The 20,381-nt window shown below is 41.1% G+C and overlaps 2 pseudogenes; both read left to right on the top strand.

Moving 5' to 3' along the window:
- Positions 1-2,828: 2,828 nt before the first annotated feature.
- On the top strand, positions 2,829-2,920 carry LOC131826186 (U6 spliceosomal RNA; annotated as a pseudogene).
- A 12,210-nt stretch (positions 2,921-15,130) lies between these two features.
- LOC131826185 (U6 spliceosomal RNA) lies at positions 15,131-15,222 on the top strand (annotated as a pseudogene).
- The last annotated feature ends 5,159 nt before the right edge of the window (positions 15,223-20,381 follow it).

Raw genomic sequence — 20,381 nt, 5'->3', positions numbered from 1 at the left:
CAGCCTTATTTATAGACCATCCTTCATGCTTCCTAAGTACTCCTTCATTGTAAACTAAGTAATAGTTTTTGTCACAGTGTCGATAACTAAAATGGATTTTATATTCTATTATTTCAGAGTTAGTTGCAGTTTCTACTTCCTTACTTCCTTTTTTGAAAAATAGATTAATTCTACAAAAAGCTTTTGTTATCTTTATTGAAAAATAATCGACACATTATAATTTGTAAATATAAGAAATGATTTCTTATAACATTGCAAACTTTTAACATTGTGTAAATTTTGTACAATTTGATAAATTGGCATACATCTGTATTGCAATATAATCTACATAAAAATGTGAATACATCTACTATCTCATATAGTTGCCACTGTTTTTTATGCATGTATGGTAAGGGATTTTAAGAACTACTCTCTTTGCAACTTTTATGTATATAGTACAGTAGAGATGAACTTCAGAGGTCTTGTGGGTTTTGTTCCAGACCGCCTCAATAACGTGATTATCTCCATAAACTAAGTCAAATTATTATTATTTTTTTTGGTTTCGCAGTGCAAATAAAAAATTATGTTTCCCAGTGCATATAAAAAATAAACACTATACTGTACTGTTCAAAAGCATTATGCCTTTAAGGAAAAACAATGTATATACCTTAAGTAAACTAGTTCTGAGTTTTCAGTGGGTCATAATTACTGATCACAGATCACCATAACAAATACAATAATAATGAAAAAACTTGAAATATTGCAAGAATTACCAACATGTGACAGAGAGACACAAAATGAACAAATGTTAGAAAAATGGTGGCAGCAGACCTCTTTTATACAAGATTGCTATAAACTTTCAACTTGTAAGAATGTGATATATGCAAAGTTTAATAAAGGGAAGCACAATAAAAATGGATGTATATATTATTAACTATGATCATCATGCTGTACATTAGATCCCCAGAACTTTTTCATATTGAGGTTGCAAATTTGTACCCTTTGACCACCTTATTCCACCCCCGGTTCACCTCTTGTCAACTCAACTCTAAGTTTCCATTAGTTTGCTTTTTCTTCAGATTCTGTATGTAAGGGATATCATAATACATAAATTAAAATATATATAAAATCTTTGAAATATTTCACTCAGTATAATACCTTCAAGATCCATCCATGCTGTTGTAAATGGCAGTATTTCTTAATTTTTCATGGTTCAGTAGTATTCCATAGTGTATATTTACCATACTTATTTTATCCATTCATCCATTAATGGATACTGAAGTTATTTCCATCTCTTGCTTAGAGTTAATAATTTTATAATGAACATAAGAGTGGAGATATGTCTTCGAATAGTGACTGCGTTTCCTTTAGATATATACCTAGAGGTGGGATTACTGAATCATATGGTAATTTTACTTTCAATAATATGAATAATCTCCATACTGTTTTCCATACAAATTTATATCCCTATCACAGTGCATAAGTTCCCCATTTTCCACAATATTTAACAAAATTTGTTAGTTTTAATTTTTTGCTAGTATATATTCTAATAGGTAGTAATATCTTGTTGTGTTTTTCAGAGGTAAACAACAACAACAACATAATGACTTTGCCCTGAGTTTCTACGTTGAGCACTTTTTAATGCTCCTGTTGGTCATTTATATAACTTTTTTGAAAAAAACGTCTATTGAGATCCTTTTGCTATTTTTTAAATTATATATATTTTTCTATTTGTATCTGTTGGTTATTAACCTCTTTTCAGATATAAGATTTGTAAGTATTTTCTTCCATTCTGTGAATTGTGTTTTCATTCCCTTTTTTTTTTGGCAATGCAGAAACTTTAGTTTGATGTAATACCATTTATTTATTTTTGCTTCTTTTGCTTGTGTTTTTGGCCTGGTATCCAAAAAACTATTGGCAAACCAATGTCAAGGAGAATTTTTCCTATGTTTTCCTTTAGGAAATTTAGTTTCATGCATCACATTTATGTCTTTAATCTATTTCAAGTTAAGATTTATGAGTGATATAAGGTTCCAGTTTCATGCTGGTTTATGTGACTATTCAGTTTTAAATATCATTTATTGAACAGACTATCTACCCATTATATATGTTGGCCCCTGTCAAATATTAGGTGACTGTATCAAAGGATTTATTTCTGGACTCTCAATTCTGTTCAACTTGTTTATTGGTCTGTTTTTATGCCAGTATACTTTATTGTTTTGAGCACGAGGGCTTTGTAGTATAGTTTCAAATCAAGAAGTGTAATTTCGCTTCTTCATTCTTTCTCAGAACTGCTTTAATTATTTGTTGTCTTTTATGGTCTCATATAAATTTTAGGATTCTTTACTTACTTCTGTAAAAAAAAATATTGGATTTTTAAAAAATATTTTTTATTTATTTATTTGACAGAGAGAGATGACAAGCAGGCAGAGAGGCAGGCAGAGAGAGAAGAGTTAGCAGCTTCCTGCTGAGCTGAGAGCCTGATGCAGTTCTCGATCCCAGGACCCTGGGATCATGACCTGAGCCGAAGGCAGCGGCTTAACCCACTGAGCCACCCAGGCGCCCCTAACATTGGATTTTTGATAGGAATTGAATTTACAGATGGTTTTCGGTAGTATGGACATTTTAACAATGTTAATTCTTACCATTCATAAATATGAGCTATCTTTCCATTTATGTCTCCTTCAAATTCTTTATCAATGTCATAGTTTATGGGGTACAGATCTTTCATCTTGTTAGTTAAATCTTTTCCGAAGTATTTTATTATTTTTGATGCTATTGAGAATTAGATTGTTCTCTTTATTTTTTTCAGATAGTTCATCATTACAGTGTTAAAATGCTCCTGTCTTGTGCTTACTTTGGCAGCACATATACTAAAATTGGAATGATGCAGAGAAGATTAGCATGATCACTGAGCAAGGATGACATGAAAAACTATTTTAAAAAAACGAAACAAAACAAAATTCCTGTCTTTTATATATTGATCTTGTATTTGGCAGCTATATTAAATTTGTTTATTCAAAATTTTCTGTGAAGTTTTTAGGATTTTTTTTACATGTAAGTTCATGTTATCCAAAAAAAGAAAATTTTACTTCTTCCTTTTTTTTTTTTTTTGTTTTTGGAGTCTTTTATTTCTTTGTGTTCCTTGTTTCTCTGGCTAGGACATCCAGTACTATGTCAAATGAGAGTAGTGAAAGTGGACACACTTGTCTTTTTTCTGATCTTTAAGGGGAAAACTTTCAAACTTTTTTGATTGAATATGAGATTAGCTCTGGGCTTGCAATATGTGTTTTTTCTTTAATGGACTTTTTAAATTATTTTTTAAAATTTTTTATAAACATATAATGTGTTTTTATCCCTGGGGGTACAGGTCTGTGAATCACCAGGTTTACACATTTCACAGCACTCACCATCACTCACCATAGCACCTGCCCTCCCCAATGTCCATACCCCCACCATCCTCTCCCAACACACCTCCCCCCAGCAACCCTCAGTCTGTTTTGTGAGATTCAGTCTTTGTTGGTTTGTCTCCCTCCCAATCCTATCTTCTTTTATTTTTCTTTTCGTACGCCCGAAAGCTCCTGTGTTGCATCTCCACTTCATCATAGCAGGGAGATCATATGATAGTTGTCTTTCTCAGATTGATTTATTTTGCCAAGCATAATACCCTCTAGTTCCATCCATGTCATCACAAATAGCAGGATTTCATTTCTTTTGATGGCTGCACAGTATCCCATTGTACATATATACCATATCTTATTTATTGATTGATCCGTTGAAGGACATTTAGGTTCTTTCCATAGTTTAACTATTGTGGACATTGCTGCTATAAACATTTGGGTGCATGTGCCCCTTCAGAATGCCCCGTTTGTATCTTCAGGGTATATATCCAGTACTACAATCACTGGGTCATAGGGTAGTTCTATTTTCAGCTTTTTGAGGCACCTCCACGCTGTTTTCCAGAGTGGTTGCACCAGCTTGCATTCCCACGTACAGTGTAGGAGGGTTGCCCTTTCTCCACATCCTCGCCAGCATCTGTCATTGACTGACTTGTTCATTTTAGCCATTCTGAAAGGTGTGAGGTGGTATCTCATTCTGGTTTTGATTTGTATTTCCCTGATGCCGAGTGATGTGGAGCATTTTTTCATGTGTCTGTTGGCCATTTGGATGTATTCTTTTCAGAAATGTCTGTTCATGTCCTCTGCCCATTTTTACATTCGATTATTTGTTCTTAGGGTGTTGAGTTTGATAAGCTCTTTATAGATTTTGGATAGATACTGGCCCTTTATCTGGTATGTCATTTGCAAATATCTTCTCCCAGATAACTTCTGACAGTCATCTTTTGGCTTTGTTAACTGTTTCCTTTGCTGTGCAAAAGCTTTTTGATCTGATGAAATCCCAGGAGTTCATTCTTGCCCTTGCTTCCCTTGCCTTTGGCGATGTTCCTAGGAAGAAGTTGCTGCTGCTGAGGTCAAAGAGGTTGCTACCTGTTCTCTCCTCAAGGATTTTGATGGATTCCTTTCTCACATTATGCTTCTTCATCCATTTCCAGTCTATTTTCATGTGTGGTGTAAGGAAACGGCCCAATTTCATTTTTCTGCATGTGGCTGTTCAATTTTCCCAACACCATTTGTTGAAGAGGCTGTCTTTTTTCCATAGGACATTCCTTCCTGCTTTGTTGAAGATTAGTTGACCATAGAGTTGAGGGTGTATTTCTGGGCTCTCTATTCTGTTCCATTGATCTATGTCTGTTTTGGGGACAGTTCCCTACTATCTTGATGATGACAACTTTGTAATAGAGCTTGAAGTCTGGAATTGTGATGCCAACAACTTTGGCTTTCTTTTTCAATATTCCTCTGGATATTCGAGGTATTTTCTGGTTCCTTATATATATAAGGATGATTTGTCCCATTTCTTTGAAAAAAAAATGGATGGGATTTTGATAGGGATTGCATTAAATGTGTAGATTGCTTTAGGTAGCATAGACATTTTCACAATATTTGTTCTTCCAATACAGGAGCATGGAACATTTTTCCATTTCTTTGTGTCTTCTTCAATTTCTTTCATGAGTACTTTAGAGTTTTCTGAGTATAGATTCTTTGTTAGGTTTATTCCTAGGTATCTTAGGGTTTTGGGTGCAATTGTAAATGGGATTCACTCCTTAGTTTCTATTTCTTCAGTTTTGTTGGTATAAAAAAAAATGCAACCAATTTCTGTTCATTGATTTATATCCTGACACTTTACAGAATTTCTATACAAGTTATAGCAGATTTGGAGTGGAGTCCTTTAAGTTTTCCACATACAGTATCATATCATCTGCAAACAGGGATAGTTTGACTTCTCTTCTGCCAATTTGGCAAAATTTGGGTGCCTTTAATTTCTTTTTGTTGTCTGATTGCTGAGGCTAGGACTTCTAGTACAATGTTGAATAGCAGTGGTGATAACGGACATCCCTGCCATGTTCCTGACCTCAGCGGAAAAGTATTCAGTTTTTTTCCATTGAGAATGATATTTGCAGTGGGTTTTTCATAGATGGCTTTGATAATATTGATAATATGTGCCCTCTATCGCTACACTTTGAAGAGTTTTTTTTTAAAGATTTTATTTATTTATTTGACAGAGAGAGAGATCACAAATAGGCAGAGAGACAGACAGAGAGAGAGATGAGGAGAAGCAGGCTCCCTGCTGAGCAGAAAGCCCAATGAAGGACTCGATCCCAGGCCCCTGGGATCATGACCTGAGCCGAAGGTAGAGGCTTAACCCACTGAGCCACCCAGGCGCCCCACTTTGAAGAGTTTTAAGCAGGAAGGGATACTGCACTTTGCCAAATGCTTTTTCAGCATCTATGGGGAGTATCATATGGTTCTTGTTCTTTCTTTTATTGATGTGTTGTATCACATTGATTGATTTGCAGATGTTGAACCAGCCTTGTAGCCCTGGAATAAATCCCAGTTGGTCGTGGTGAATAATCCTTTTAATGTACTGTTGAATCTTATTGGCTAGTATTTTGGTGAGAATTTTCGCATCTGTGTTCATCAAGGATATTGGTCTGTAGTTCTCTTTTTTGATGGGATCCTTGTCTGGTTTGGGGATCAAGGTGATGCTGGCCTCAGAAAAAAAAAGAGATTGGGAGTTTTCCTTCCATTTCTATTTTTTTGGAACAGTATCATGAGAATAGGAATTAATTCTTCTTTAAATGTTTGGTAGAATTCCCCTGGGAAGCCATCTGGCCCGGGGCTTTTGTTTGTTTGGAGATTTTTGATGACTGTTTCAATCTCCGTACTGGTTATGGGTCTGTTCAGGTTTTCTATTTCTTCCTGGTTCAGTTGTGGTAGTTTATATGTCTCTAGGAATGTATCCATTTCTTCCAGATTGCTGAATTTGTTGGCGTAGAGTTGCTCATAGTATGTTCTTATAATTGTTTGTATTTCTTTGGTGTTGGTTGTGATCTCTCCTCTTGCATTCATGATTTTATTTATTTGGGTTCTTTCTCTTTTCTTTTTGATAAGTCTGGAAAGGGGTTTATCAATCTTATTAATTCTTTCAAAGAACCAGCTCCTAGTTTCGTTGATTTGTTCTATTGTTTTGTTGTTGTTGTTGTTGTTGTTTTGTGGTTTTTGTTTATTTGTTTCTATTTCATTGATTTCTGCTCTGATCTTTATTATTCCTCTTCTCCTGCTGGGTTTAGGCTTCCTTTGTTGTTCTTTCTCCAACTCCTTTAGGTGTAGGGTTATGTTGTGTATTTGAGATCTGAGAGAGAAGCGTGATTGCACACGTCTGTCACTGCACTCCCCAGGAGCAAGTATGGGGAAGGCGCAGCACGCCGCCCCCAGAGAAGAGAAGGAGCCGTTGGCCTTGTGGTCGGGAAAAGGACGGGAAGCAGGGTAGCCTGCCATGGCAGGAAGAGCAGGCCGGTGGCAAGACAAGTGTCACCCGCCCTCTGTGCGGAGAGACAAAGCCTGGTTCCTAAGGAGACATGAGGGGACGATTAAGGCAGGGACGCGTGCTCCACACTGAGGAAGGAGTGTGGGCAGAAGGCAGGCCTGTCCTGTGCCTCTGGTCCCAAGGGGACAGCATCTCCTTCACCATCTGTCCATAGGGCAGACTTGGGCTAGCTACCAGGCGCCATACCCGGAACTCGCAGAAACAGCTCCCTCGAGAAACGGGCAGTCAGATGCCATCTTCCTCCAACATGTGACAGCGTTTTAGGTTGCAGGGGGTTTGCAGGGCAAGGAGTGGGGACAATCCCCCAAAGCTCCCCATTCCAGTGAACGGGCGGTGTTCAGGGAACCTGTCGCCTCTCCTCTCCTGTGGGGAAGGCACTGGCCTTGTCCGCGAATCCGCCTGAGGTCCAGTGCCAAAGGCCAAGCATTGCCTACACCGGGAGATGGTAGTGTGCATAGAGTGCCATCTTAGGCCACGCACGCTGCTGCAGGGTTGTGACTGTGTCTGCTTAGTTCGGCCTGGCAGGGTGAACCCAGGGCGCCATCACGGAGCCCGGGAAAGCAAGGTCCAAGAGACACCAGCTCTCACGCGACTCTCCTTCCCTGATGCGACAGAGCGAACACCCAAAGCCTGGCTGAGAAAGCAGCAGAGAAGTGCGCTTCCCGCCAAGCTGAAAACCTCTTCAAAAGCATCGCAGTCGCTGGGAAATCAGAGTCAGTCCTGGGGAATGCTTTTGTTGCTTGCTTTAGCCTAGTATTCGCAACACTATGGGAGAAACCCGCATAGAGAGAAAGCCTCTTTGCCCCTCAGTAAAAGCACAGCATTCTTTGGGAAATCAGAGTCCAGTCTGAGGGATGCTCCTGTTGCCTGAGCTGGTCTTCGCAGCACGGTGTAATAAACACGCATGGAGCTAAATCCTCTATTCCTGGGCATCCCCTCTGCCTGAGAGAGAAGCGCGGTGGCGCCTGTGGAAAGAGCCTTAAGGAAAGGGAAATGATTTTCACTGCACTCCCCAGGAGCATGTCAGTGGACGGTGCAGCCCGCTGCCCGGGGAGAAGAGCAGGAGCCGTTGGCCTTCTGGTCTGGAAACGGTTGCGATAAAGGAGAGCTGGCAATACAAGTATCACCCGCTCCCAGTGCAGAGAGACAAAAGCCTTGTTGCTAAGGAGACAGGAGAGGATGAGTAGGGCAGGGCGCATGCTCCCCTCTTAGGAAGGAGTCTGGGCCGAAAGCATGCCTGTCCTGAGCCTCTGGGCCCAAGGAGACAGCAGCTCCTTGGCCACCTGTCCCTGGGGCAGACATGCGCTAGCCACCAGGCGCCTACGCTGACCTCGCGGAAACAGCTCCCTGAAATAACGTGGTGTCAGATGCCATCTTCCTCCATGATGTGGAAGCTTGGTAGAGGCACGGGGTTTAAGGGGAAGAAGTGGGCACAGTCCCCCTTCGCTCCCTATTCAGTTCACGGGCGGTGTGCAGGGATCCTGTCACCTCTTCTTTCCTGTGGGGAAAGCACTGGCCTAGTCTGAGAATCCGCCTGAGCGCCAGAGCAAAAGGCCAAGCGATGCCTACACTGGGAGATGGTAGTGTGCATAGAGTGCCATCCTAGGCTACGCACGCTACACAGGGTTGTGGCTGTGTCTGCTTAGTTCGGCCTGGCAGGGTGAACCCAGGGCGCCAACATGGAGCTCGGGAAAGCAAGGTCCAAGAGATACCAGCACTCCCGCGACTCTCCTTCCCTGATGCGACAGAGCGAACACCTCCCGCAGCTCTTCTTCCCTGTCGCGACTGAAGCCTTGCTGAGGAAGCAGCAGCAAAGTGCACTTTGCTCCAAGCCAAAGCCTCTGGGAAAGCACAGCATTCGCTGAGAAATGTTCTGCGGGCTGCTGCTGCTTGCCTGAGCCCAGTCTCGCGGTGGGAGAAACCCGCATACAGCGAAAGCCTCTTTGCCTGGGCAACTCCCCTGGGAAAGCACAGCGTTCCTTGGGAAATCAGAGTTGGTTTTGGGGCTGCTGCGGCTGCTTGGCTGAGCTAGTCTCCGCAGCTCGGTGGAAGATACGCGCATGGAGCGAAATACTCTTTGGCCTAGCATCCTCTCTGCCTGAGAGAGAAGCCAAGGGTGGGGAAGGCGCAGCACACCGCACCCGGAGAAGAGAAGGAGCCGTTGGCCTTACGGTCGGGAAACGCTCAGGAAGCAGGATAGCCTGCCCTGCCACGAACAGCAGGCCGGTGGCAAGACAAGAGTCACCCGCTCCCTGTGCGGTGAGATAGAAGTCTGGCTGCTAAGGAGACATGAGGGGACGACTAGGGCAGAGGCGCGTGCTCCACTCTTAGGAAGGAGTCTGGGCAGTAAGCATGCCTGTCCTGAGCCTCTCGGCCCAAGGAGACAGCAGCTCCTTGGCCACCTGTCTCTTGGGCAGACTTGCGCTAGCCACCAGTTGCCTACGCTGAACTCGCAGAAACAGCTCCCAAAATTACGGGCAGTCAGATGCCATCTTCCTCCAGGATGTGGAAGCTTGGAGGAGGGACGGGGTTTAAGGGGAAGGAGTGGGCACAGTCCCCCAAATCTCCCTAATCTGTGCACGGGCCGTGTGCAGGGATCCTGTCTCCTCCTCTCTCCTGTGGTGAAGGCACTGGCCTGGACGCCGAGTCTGCCTGAGAGCCGGAGCAAAAAGGAAAGCCTAACCTAGCCCAGGAGATGGTAATAGGCAGAGAGTGCCATGCTAGGCCAAGCACGCTGCTGCAGGGTTGTGACTGTGTCTGCTTAGTTCTGAATAGCAAGGTGAATCCACGGCGTAAACTCGGAGACCAGGATAGCAAGTCCCGCGGCTCTTCTTCCCTGTCGCGCAGAGTGAACACCCAAAGCCTTTCTGAGGAAGCAGCAGCGAAGTGCGGTTCGTGCCAAGCTGAAAACATCTGCGAAAGCATAGCAGTCGCTGGGAAATCAGAGTCGGTTCTGAGGGCTGCTGTTGCTGCTTGCCTTAGCCTAGTATTGGCAGCACAATGGGAGAAACCCGCATAGAGCGAAAGCCTCTTTGCCCTGGCATCCCCTCTGGGAAATCACAGCATTCTTTGGGAAATCAGAGTCCGGTATGAGGGATGCTCCTGTTTGCCTGAGCTAGTCCCCTCAGCACGGTGTAAAAAACCCGCATGGAGCGAAATCCTCTATGCCTGGGCATCTCCTCTGCCTGAGAGAGAAGCGCTGTGGCGCTTTTGAAAAGAGCCTTAAAAAAAGGGACACGTTTTCACTGCGGTCCCCAGGAGCATGTCTGTGGAAGGTGCAGCTCGCTGCCGGGGGTGGGGGGGAAGGTGAGCAGGAGCCGTTGGCCTTCTGGTCTGGAAACGGTTGCGAAGCAGGAGAGCCGGCAATACAAGTATCACCCGCTCCCTGTGCAGAGAGACAGAAGCCTGGCTGCTAAGGAGACAGGAGGGGATGAGTAGGGCAGGCCTCGTGCTCCACTCTTAAACATGCCTGTCCTGAGTCTCTGGGCCCAAAGAGACAGCAGCTCCTTGGCCACCTGTCCCTGGGGCAGACATGCGCTAGCCACCAGGCGCCTACGCTTACCTCGCGGAAACAGCTCCCTGAAATAACGGGGAGTCAGATGCCATCTTCCTCCAGGATGTGGAAGCTTGGGGGAGGCATGGAGTTTAAGGGGAAGGAGTGGGGACAGTCCCCCAAAGCTCCCTATTCAGTTCACGGGCGGTGTGCAGGGATCCTGTCACCTCTCCTTTCCTGTGGGGAAAGCACTGGCCTAGTCTGAGAATCCGCCTGAGCGCCAGAGTAAAAGGCCAAGCGATGCCTACACTGGGAGATGGTAGTGTGCATAGAGTGCCATCCTAGGCTACACACGCTACTGCAGGGTTGTGGCTATGTCTGCTTAGTTCGGCCTGGCAGGGTGAACCCAGGACGCGAACATGGAGCCCGGGAAAGCAAGGCCCAAGAGGCACCAGCTCTCCCGCAGCTCTTCTTCCCTGACGCTACTGAAGCCTTGCTGAGGAAGCAGCAGCGAAGTGCTGTTGGCTCCCAGCCAAAGCCTCTGCGAAAGCACAGCATTCGCTGAGAAATGTTCTGCGGGCTGCTGCTGCTTGCCTGAGCCCAGTCTCGCGGTGGTGGAAACCCGCATACATCGAAGGCCTCTTTGCCTGTGCATCTCTCCTGGGAAAGCACAGCGTTCCTTGGGAAATCAGAGTTGGGTTTGGGGATGCTGCTGTTGCTTGCCTGAGCTAGTCTCCGCAGCTCGGTGGAAGATACCCGCATGGAGCTAGCTAGCTAGCTAGATAGATGATAGATAGACAGATATCCCAGAAGCTGCAATGCTAGGCTAAGACCAGGCTTTAAAGGCTTTTCTATGCTCTACTAAATACTTTAAACCGTTCATTATATCATAGCTAAGTGTTCAAATCTCCATTTGTTTCCTCAGTTTCCTAATATTTATCTTAAGGTGACCTGATCTAGACTTTTGATCACCTTTGTCTAAATATTTCTATTTTAACAAAGTCCTTTGGAACACTCAGAGACTAAAACTTAGAAAAATACTCTGATTGTTATCTCATTCGCGTGGAAAATATATAGTTACCCATTAACTAATGATATCCATGACATTTTTAATTCTTGGGAGCTTTTGGTTAAATGAATTTTTTAAGCTACCTTTAAATGAAGCTTTAAGCCATCACCACATGAATAAAATTAAAGAACTAAATGAAAACAAGCCAAGTATTTACAGAGGAATAGAATGTGCAGTGGAAAGAGTACAATTCTGAAATCATAAACCCTAAATTAGTGTGATGCATCTTTACTAGCCATGTAATCATAAACCAGTTATCTAAATGTGTTAGCCTCAGTTTTTTCACCCATGAAATGGTGATGATAATACTTATTATGCAGAGTTGTTGTGTGGATGTAATGAAGCATGGAGCATGAGAGTCTCATATTCCATGCGAAAATGATAGCTATTTTTATACTTATAATAATTCTAATAGTAGAAATTAAATTGTTCAAAATGATAATATTCATTTATATTGAGGCATTGTATTGACTATTCATAGACACATTTACCAAAATAAATTTCATTTTACTTTACCTTCTCTGAGGATATATATTTCCTAATTCAATATGAATCTCATTATGAATAATAATTATCATAATAAATATGCTGATTTTTCTTCTTTTGAGGGACGTATCCTTTACTGTTGAACATAAAGAAACTTAAGCAAGTCTGTCTTATTCAAAATTTGCATGCTGCTTTCTTATGAAACTAGACTTTAGAGTTGTATGAAATAAATTCATGCAGTTAAGACATTTATGTTTGGAAAAATGGGTGGTCAGTTTAGTATTTCAAAAGAAGATTTTAAATTTAAACCTTAAAACTGAGCTCTTTCAGCCTTATTTATAGACCATCCTTCATGCTTCCTAAGTACTCCTTCATTGTAAACTAAGTAATAGTTTTTGTCACAGTGTCGATAACTAAAATGGATTTTATATTCTATTATTTCAGAGTTAGTTGCAGTTTCTACTTCCTTACTTCCTTTTTTGAAAAATAGATTAATTCTACAAAAAGCTTTTGTTATCTTTATTGAAAAATAATCGACACATTATAATTTGTAAATATAAGAAATGATTTCTTATAACATTGCAAACTTTTAACATTGTGTAAATTTTGTACAATTTGATAAATTGGCATACATCTGTATTGCAATATAATCTACATAAAAATGTGAATACATCTACTATCTCATATAGTTGCCACTGTTTTTTATGCATGTATGGTAAGGGATTTTAAGAACTACTCTCTTTGCAACTTTTATGTATATAGTACAGTAGAGATGAACTTCAGAGGTCTTGTGGGTTTTGTTCCAGACCGCCTCAATAACGTGATTATCTCCATAAACTAAGTCAAATTATTATTATTTTTTTTGGTTTCGCAGTGCAAATAAAAAATTATGTTTCCCAGTGCATATAAAAAATAAACACTATACTGTACTGTTCAAAAGCATTATGCCTTTAAGGAAAAACAATGTATATACCTTAAGTAAACTAGTTCTGAGTTTTCAGTGGGTCATAATTACTGATCACAGATCACCATAACAAATACAATAATAATGAAAAAACTTGAAATATTGCAAGAATTACCAACATGTGACAGAGAGACACAAAATGAACAAATGTTGTTAGAAAAATGGTGGCAGCAGACCTCTTTTATACAAGATTGCTATAAACTTTCAACTTGTAAGAATGTGATATATGCAAAGTTTAATAAAGGGAAGCACAATAAAAATGGATGTATATATTATTAACTATGATCATCATGCTGTACATTAGATCCCCAGAACTTTTTCATATTGAGGTTGCAAATTTGTACCCTTTGACCACCTTATTCCACCCCCGGTTCACCTCTTGTCAACTCAACTCTAAGTTTCCATTAGTTTGCTTTTTCTTCAGATTCTGTATGTAAGGGATATCATAATACATAAATTAAAATATATATAAAATCTTTGAAATATTTCACTCAGTATAATACCTTCAAGATCCATCCATGCTGTTGTAAATGGCAGTATTTCTTAATTTTTCATGGTTCAGTAGTATTCCATAGTGTATATTTACCATACTTATTTTATCCATTCATCCATTAATGGATACTGAAGTTATTTCCATCTCTTGCTTAGAGTTAATAATTTTATAATGAACATAAGAGTGGAGATATGTCTTCGAATAGTGACTTCGTTTCCTTTAGATATATACCTAGAGGTGGGATTACTGAATCATATGGTAATTTTACTTTCAATAATATGAATAATCTCCATACTGTTTTCCATACAAATTTATATCCCTATCACAGTGCATAAGTTCCCCATTTTCCACAATATTTAACAAAATTTGTTAGTTTTAATTTTTTGCTAGTATATATTCTAATAGGTAGTAATATCTTGTTGTGTTTTTCAGAGGTAAACAACAACAACAACATAATGACTTTGCCCTGAGTTTCTACGTTGAGCACTTTTTAATGCTCCTGTTGGTCATTTATATAACTTTTTTGAAAAAAACGTCTATTGAGATCCTTTTGCTATTTTTTAAATTATATATATTTTTCTATTTGTATCTGTTGGTTATTAACCTCTTTTCAGATATAAGATTTGTAAGTATTTTCTTCCATTCTGTGAATTGTGTTTTCATTCCCTTTTTTTTTTGGCAATGCAGAAACTTTAGTTTGATGTAATACCATTTATTTATTTTTGCTTCTTTTGCTTGTGTTTTTGGCCTGGTATCCAAAAAACTATTGGCAAACCAATGTCAAGGAGAATTTTTCCTATGTTTTCCTTTAGGAAATTTAGTTTCATGCATCACATTTATGTCTTTAATCTATTTCAAGTTAAGATTTATGAGTGATATAAGGTTCCAGTTTCATGCTGGTTTATGTGACTATTCAGTTTTAAATATCATTTATTGAACAGACTATCTACCCATTATATATGTTGGCCCCTGTCAAATATTAGGTGACTGTATCAAAGGATTTATTTCTGGACTCTCAATTCTGTTCAACTTGTTTATTGGTCTGTTTTTATGCCAGTATACTTTATTGTTTTGAGCACGAGGGCTTTGTAGTATAGTTTCAAATCAAGAAGTGTAATTTCGCTTCTTCATTCTTTCTCAGAACTGCTTTAATTATTTGTTGTCTTTTATGGTCTCATATAAATTTTAGGATTCTTTACTTACTTCTGTAAAAAAAAATATTGGATTTTTTAAAAATATTTTTTATTTATTTATTTGACAGAGAGAGATGACAAGCAGGCAGAGAGGCAGGCAGAGAGAGAAGAGTTAGCAGCTTCCTGCTGAGCTGAGAGCCTGATGCAGTTCTCGATCCCAGGACCCTGGGATCATGACCTGAGCCGAAGGCAGCGGCTTAACCCACTGAGCCACCCAGGCGCCCCTAACATTGGATTTTTGATAGGAATTGAATTTACAGATGGTTTTCGGTAGTATGGACATTTTAACAATGTTAATTCTTACCATTCATAAATATGAGCTATCTTTCCATTTATGTCTCCTTCAAATTCTTTATCAATGTCATAGTTTATGGGGTACAGATCTTTCATCTTGTTAGTTAAATCTTTTCCGAAGTATTTTATTATTTTTGATGCTATTGAGAATTAGATTGTTCTCTTTATTTTTTTCAGATAGTTCATCATTACAGTGTTAAAATGCTCCTGTCTTGTGCTTACTTTGGCAGCACATATACTAAAATTGGAATGATGCAGAGAAGATTAGCATGATCACTGAGCAAGGATGACATGAAAAACTATTTTAAAAAAACGAAACAAAACAAAATTCCTGTCTTTTATATATTGATCTTGTATTTGGCAGCTATATTAAATTTGTTTATTCAAAATTTTCTGTGAAGTTTTTAGGATTTTTTTTACATGTAAGTTCATGTTATCCAAAAAAAGAAAATTTTACTTCTTCCTTTTTTTTTTTTTTTGTTTTTGGAGTCTTTTATTTCTTTGTGTTCCTTGTTTCTCTGGCTAGGACATCCAGTACTATGTCAAATGAGAGTAGTGAAAGTGGACACACTTGTCTTTTTTCTGATCTTTAAGGGGAAAACTTTCAAACTTTTTTGATTGAATATGAGATTAGCTCTGGGCTTGCAATATGTGTTTTTTCTTTAATGGACTTTTTAAATTATTTTTTAAAATTTTTTATAAACATATAATGTGTTTTTATCCCTGGGGGTACAGGTCTGTGAATCACCAGGTTTACACATTTCACAGCACTCACCATCACTCACCATAGCACCTGCCCTCCCCAATGTCCATACCCCCACCATCCTCTCCCAACACACCTCCCCCCAGCAACCCTCAGTCTGTTTTGTGAGATTCAGTCTTTGTTGGTTTGTCTCCCTCCCAATCCTATCTTCTTTTATTTTTCTTTTCGTACGCCCGAAAGCTCCTGTGTTGCATCTCCACTTCATCATAGCAGGGAGATCATATGATAGTTGTCTTTCTCAGATTGATTTATTTTGCCAAGCATAATACCCTCTAGTTCCATCCATGTCATCACAAATAGCAGGATTTCATTTCTTTTGATGGCTGCACAGTATCCCATTGTACATATATACCATATCTTATTTATTGATTGATCCGTTGAAGGACATTTAGGTTCTTTCCATAGTTTAACTATTGTGGACATTGCTGCTATAAACATTTGGGTGCATGTGCCCCTTCAGAATGCCCCGTTTGTATCTTCAGGGTATATATCCAGTACTACGATCACTGGGTCATAGGGTAGTTCTATTTTCAGCTTTTTGAGGCACCTCCACGCTGTTTTCCAGAGTGGTTGCACCAGCTTGCATTCCCACGTACAGTGTAGGAGGGTTGCCCTTTCTCCACATCCTCGCCAGCATCTGTCATTGACTGACTTGTTCATTTTAGCCATTCTGAAAGGTGTGAGGTGGTATCTCATTCTGGTTTTGATTTGTATTTCCCTGATGCCGAGTGATGTGGAGCATTTTTTCATGTGTCTGTTGGCCATTTGGATGTATTCTTTTCAGAAATGTCTGTTCATGTCCTCTGCCCATTTTTACATTCGATTATTTGTTCTTAGGGTGTTGAGTTTGATAAGCTCTTTATAGATTTTGGATAGATACTGGCCCTTTATCTGGTATGTCATTTGCAAATATCTTCTCCCAGATAACTTCTGACAGTCATCTTTTGGCTTTGTTAACTGTTTCCTTTGCTGTGCAAAAGCTTTTTGATCTGATGAAATCCCAGGAGTTCATTCTTGCCCTTGCTTCCCTTGCCTTTGGCGATGTTCCTAGGAAGAAGTTGCTGCTGCTGAGGTCAAAGAGGTTGCTACCTGTTCTCTCCTCAAGGATTTTGATGGATTCCTTTCTCACATTATGCTTCTTCATCCATTTCCAGTCTATTTTCATGTGTGGTGTAAGGAAACGGCCCAATTTCATTTTTCTGCATGTGGCTGTTCAATTTTCCCAACACCATTTGTTGAAGAGGCTGTCTTTTTTCCATAGGACATTCCTTCCTGCTTTGTTGAAGATTAGTTGACCATAGAGTTGAGGGTGTATTTCTGGGCTCTCTATTCTGTTCCATTGATCTATGTCTGTTTTGGGGACAGTTCCCTACTATCTTGATGATGACAACTTTGTAATAGAGCTTGAAGTCTGGAATTGTGATGCCAACAACTTTGGCTTTCTTTTTCAATATTCCTCTGGATATTCGAGGTATTTTCTGGTTCCTTATATATATAAGGATGATTTGTCCCATTTCTTTGAAAAAAAAATGGATGGGATTTTGATAGGGATTGCATTAAATGTGTAGATTGCTTTAGGTAGCATAGACATTTTCACAATATTTGTTCTTCCAATACAGGAGCATGGAACATTTTTCCATTTCTTTGTGTCTTCTTCAATTTCTTTCATGAGTACTTTAGAGTTTTCTGAGTATAGATTCTTTGTTAGGTTTATTCCTAGGTATCTTAGGGTTTTGGGTGCAATTGTAAATGGGATTCACTCCTTAGTTTCTATTTCTTCAGTTTTGTTGGTATAAAAAAAAATGCAACCAATTTCTGTTCATTGATTTATATCCTGACACTTTACAGAATTTCTATACAAGTTATAGCAGATTTGGAGTGGAGTCCTTTAAGTTTTCCACATACAGTATCATATCATCTGCAAACAGGGATAGTTTGACTTCTCTTCTGCCAATTTGGCAAAATTTGGGTGCCTTTAATTTCTTTTTGTTGTCTGATTGCTGAGGCTAGGACTTCTAGTACAATGTTGAATAGCAGTGGTGATAACGGACATCCCTGCCATGTTCCTGACCTCAGCGGAAAAGTATTCAGTTTTTTTCCATTGAGAATGATATTTGCAGTGGGTTTTTCATAGATGGCTTTGATAATATTGATAATATGTGCCCTCTATCGCTACACTTTGAAGAGTTTTTTTTTAAAGATTTTATTTATTTATTTGACAGAGAGAGAGATCACAAATAGGCAGAGAGACAGACAGAGAGAGAGATGAGGAGAAGCAGGCTCCCTGCTGAGCAGAAAGCCCAATGCAGGACTCGATCCCAGGCCCCTGGGATCATGACCTGAGCCGAAGGTAGAGGCTTAACCCACTGAGCCACCCAGGCGCCCCACTTTGAAGAGTTTTAAGCAGGAAGGGATACTGCACTTTGCCAAATGCTTTTTCAGCATCTATGGGGAGTATCATATGGTTCTTGTTCTTTCTTTTATTGATGTGTTGTATCACATTGATTGATTTGCAGATGTTGAACCAGCCTTGTAGCCCTGGAATAAATCCCAGTTGGTCGTGGTGAATAATCCTTTTAATGTACTGTTGAATCTTATTGGCTAGTATTTTGGTGAGAATTTTCGCATCTGTGTTCATCAAGGATATTGGTCTGTAGTTCTCTTTTTTGATGGGATCCTTGTCTGGTTTTGGGATCAAGGTGATGCTGGCCTCAGAAAAAAAAAGAGATTGGGAGTTTTCCTTCCATTTCTATTTTTTTGGAACAGTATCATGAGAATAGGAATTAATTCTTCTTTAAATGTTTGGTAGAATTCCCCTGGGAAGCCATCTGGCCCGGGGCTTTTGTTTGTTTGGAGATTTTTGATGACTGTTTCAATCTCCGTACTGGTTATGGGTCTGTTCAGGTTTTCTATTTCTTCCTGGTTCAGTTGTGGTAGTTTATATGTCTCTAGGAATGTATCCATTTCTTCCAGATTGCTGAATTTGTTGGCGTAGAGTTGCTCATAGTATGTTCTTATAATTGTTTGTATTTCTTTGGTGTTGGTTGTGATCTCTCCTCTTGCATTCATGATTTTATTTATTTGGGTTCTTTCTCTTTTCTTTTTGATAAGTCTGGAAAGGGGTTTATCAATCTTATTAATTCTTTCAAAGAACCAGCTCCTAGTTTCGTTGATTTGTTCTATTGTTTTGTTGTTGTTGTTGTTGTTGTTTTGTGGTTTTTGTTTATTTGTTTCTATTTCATTGATTTCTGCTCTGATCTTTATTATTCCTCTTCTCCTGCTGGGTTTAGGCTTCCTTTGTTGTTCTTTCTCCAACTCCTTTAGGTGTAGGGTTATGTTGTGTATTTGAGATCTGAGAGAGAAGCGTGATTGCACACGTCTGTCACTGCACTCCCCAGGAGCAAGTCTGGGGAAGGCGCAGCACGCCGCCCCCAGAGAAGAGAAGGAGCCGTTGGCCTTGTGGTCGGGAAAAGGACGGGAAGCAGGGTAGCCTGCCATGGCAGGAAGAGCAGGCCGGTGGCAAGACAAGTGTCACCCGCCCTCTGTGCGGAGAGACAAAGCCTGGTTCCTAAGGAGACATGAGGGGACGATTAAGGCAGGGACGCGTGCTCCACACTGAGGAAGGAGTGTGGGCAGAAGGCAGGCCTGTCCTGTGCCTCTGGTCCCAAGGGGACAGCATCTCCTTCACCATCTGTCCATAGGGCAGACTTGGGCTAGCTACCAGGCGCCATACCCGGAACTCGCAGAAACAGCTCCCTCGAGAAACGGGCAGTCAGATGCCATCTTCCTCCAACATGTGACAGCGTTTTAGGTTGCAGGGGGTTTGCAGGGCAAGGAGTGGGGACAATCCCCCAAAGCTCCCCATTCCAGTGAACGGGCGGTGTTCAGGGAACCTGTCGCCTCTCCTCTCCTGTGGGGAAGGCACTGGCCTTGTCCGCGAATCCGCCTGAGGTCCAGTGCCAAAGGCCAAGCGTTGCCTACACCGGGAGATGGTAGTGTGCATAGAGTGCCATCTTAGGCCACGCACGCTGCTGCAGGGTTGTGACTGTGTCTGCTTAGTTCGGCCTGGCAGGGTGAACCCAGGGCGCCATCACGGAGCCCGGGAAAGCAAGGTCCAAGAGACACCAGCTCTCACGCGACTCTCCTTCCCTGATGCGACAGAGCGAACACCCAAAGCCTGGCTGAGAAAGCAGCAGAGAAGTGCGCTTCCCGCCAAGCTGAAAACCTCTTCAAAAGCATCGCAGTCGCTGGGAAATCAGAGTCAGTCCTGGGGAATGCTTTTGTTGCTTGCTTTAGCCTAGTATTCGCAACACTATGGGAGAAACCCGCATAGAGAGAAAGCCTCTTTGCCCCTCAGTAAAAGCACAGCATTCTTTGGGAAATCAGAGTCCAGTCTGAGGGATGCTCCTGTTGCCTGAGCTGGTCTTCGCAGCACGGTGTAATAAACACGCATGGAGCTAAATCCTCTATTCCTGGGCATCCCCTCTGCCTGAGAGAGAAGCGCGGTGGCGCCTGTGGAAAGAGCCTTAAGGAAAGGGAAATGATTTTCACTGCACTCCCCAGGAGCATGTCAGTGGACGGTGCAGCCCGCTGCCCGGGGAGAAGAGCAGGAGCCGTTGGCCTTCTGGTCTGGAAACGGTTGCGATAAAGGAGAGCTGGCAATACAAGTATCACCCGCTCCCAGTGCAGAGAGACAAAAGCC

This window comes from Mustela lutreola, chromosome 2 (assembly GCF_030435805.1).
Source record: "Mustela lutreola isolate mMusLut2 chromosome 2, mMusLut2.pri, whole genome shotgun sequence".
NCBI classification, from domain to species: domain Eukaryota; kingdom Metazoa; phylum Chordata; class Mammalia; order Carnivora; family Mustelidae; genus Mustela; species Mustela lutreola.
Note: the sequence above shows the minus strand (reverse complement) of the source record. Positions and strands in the feature narration are given on the sequence as shown.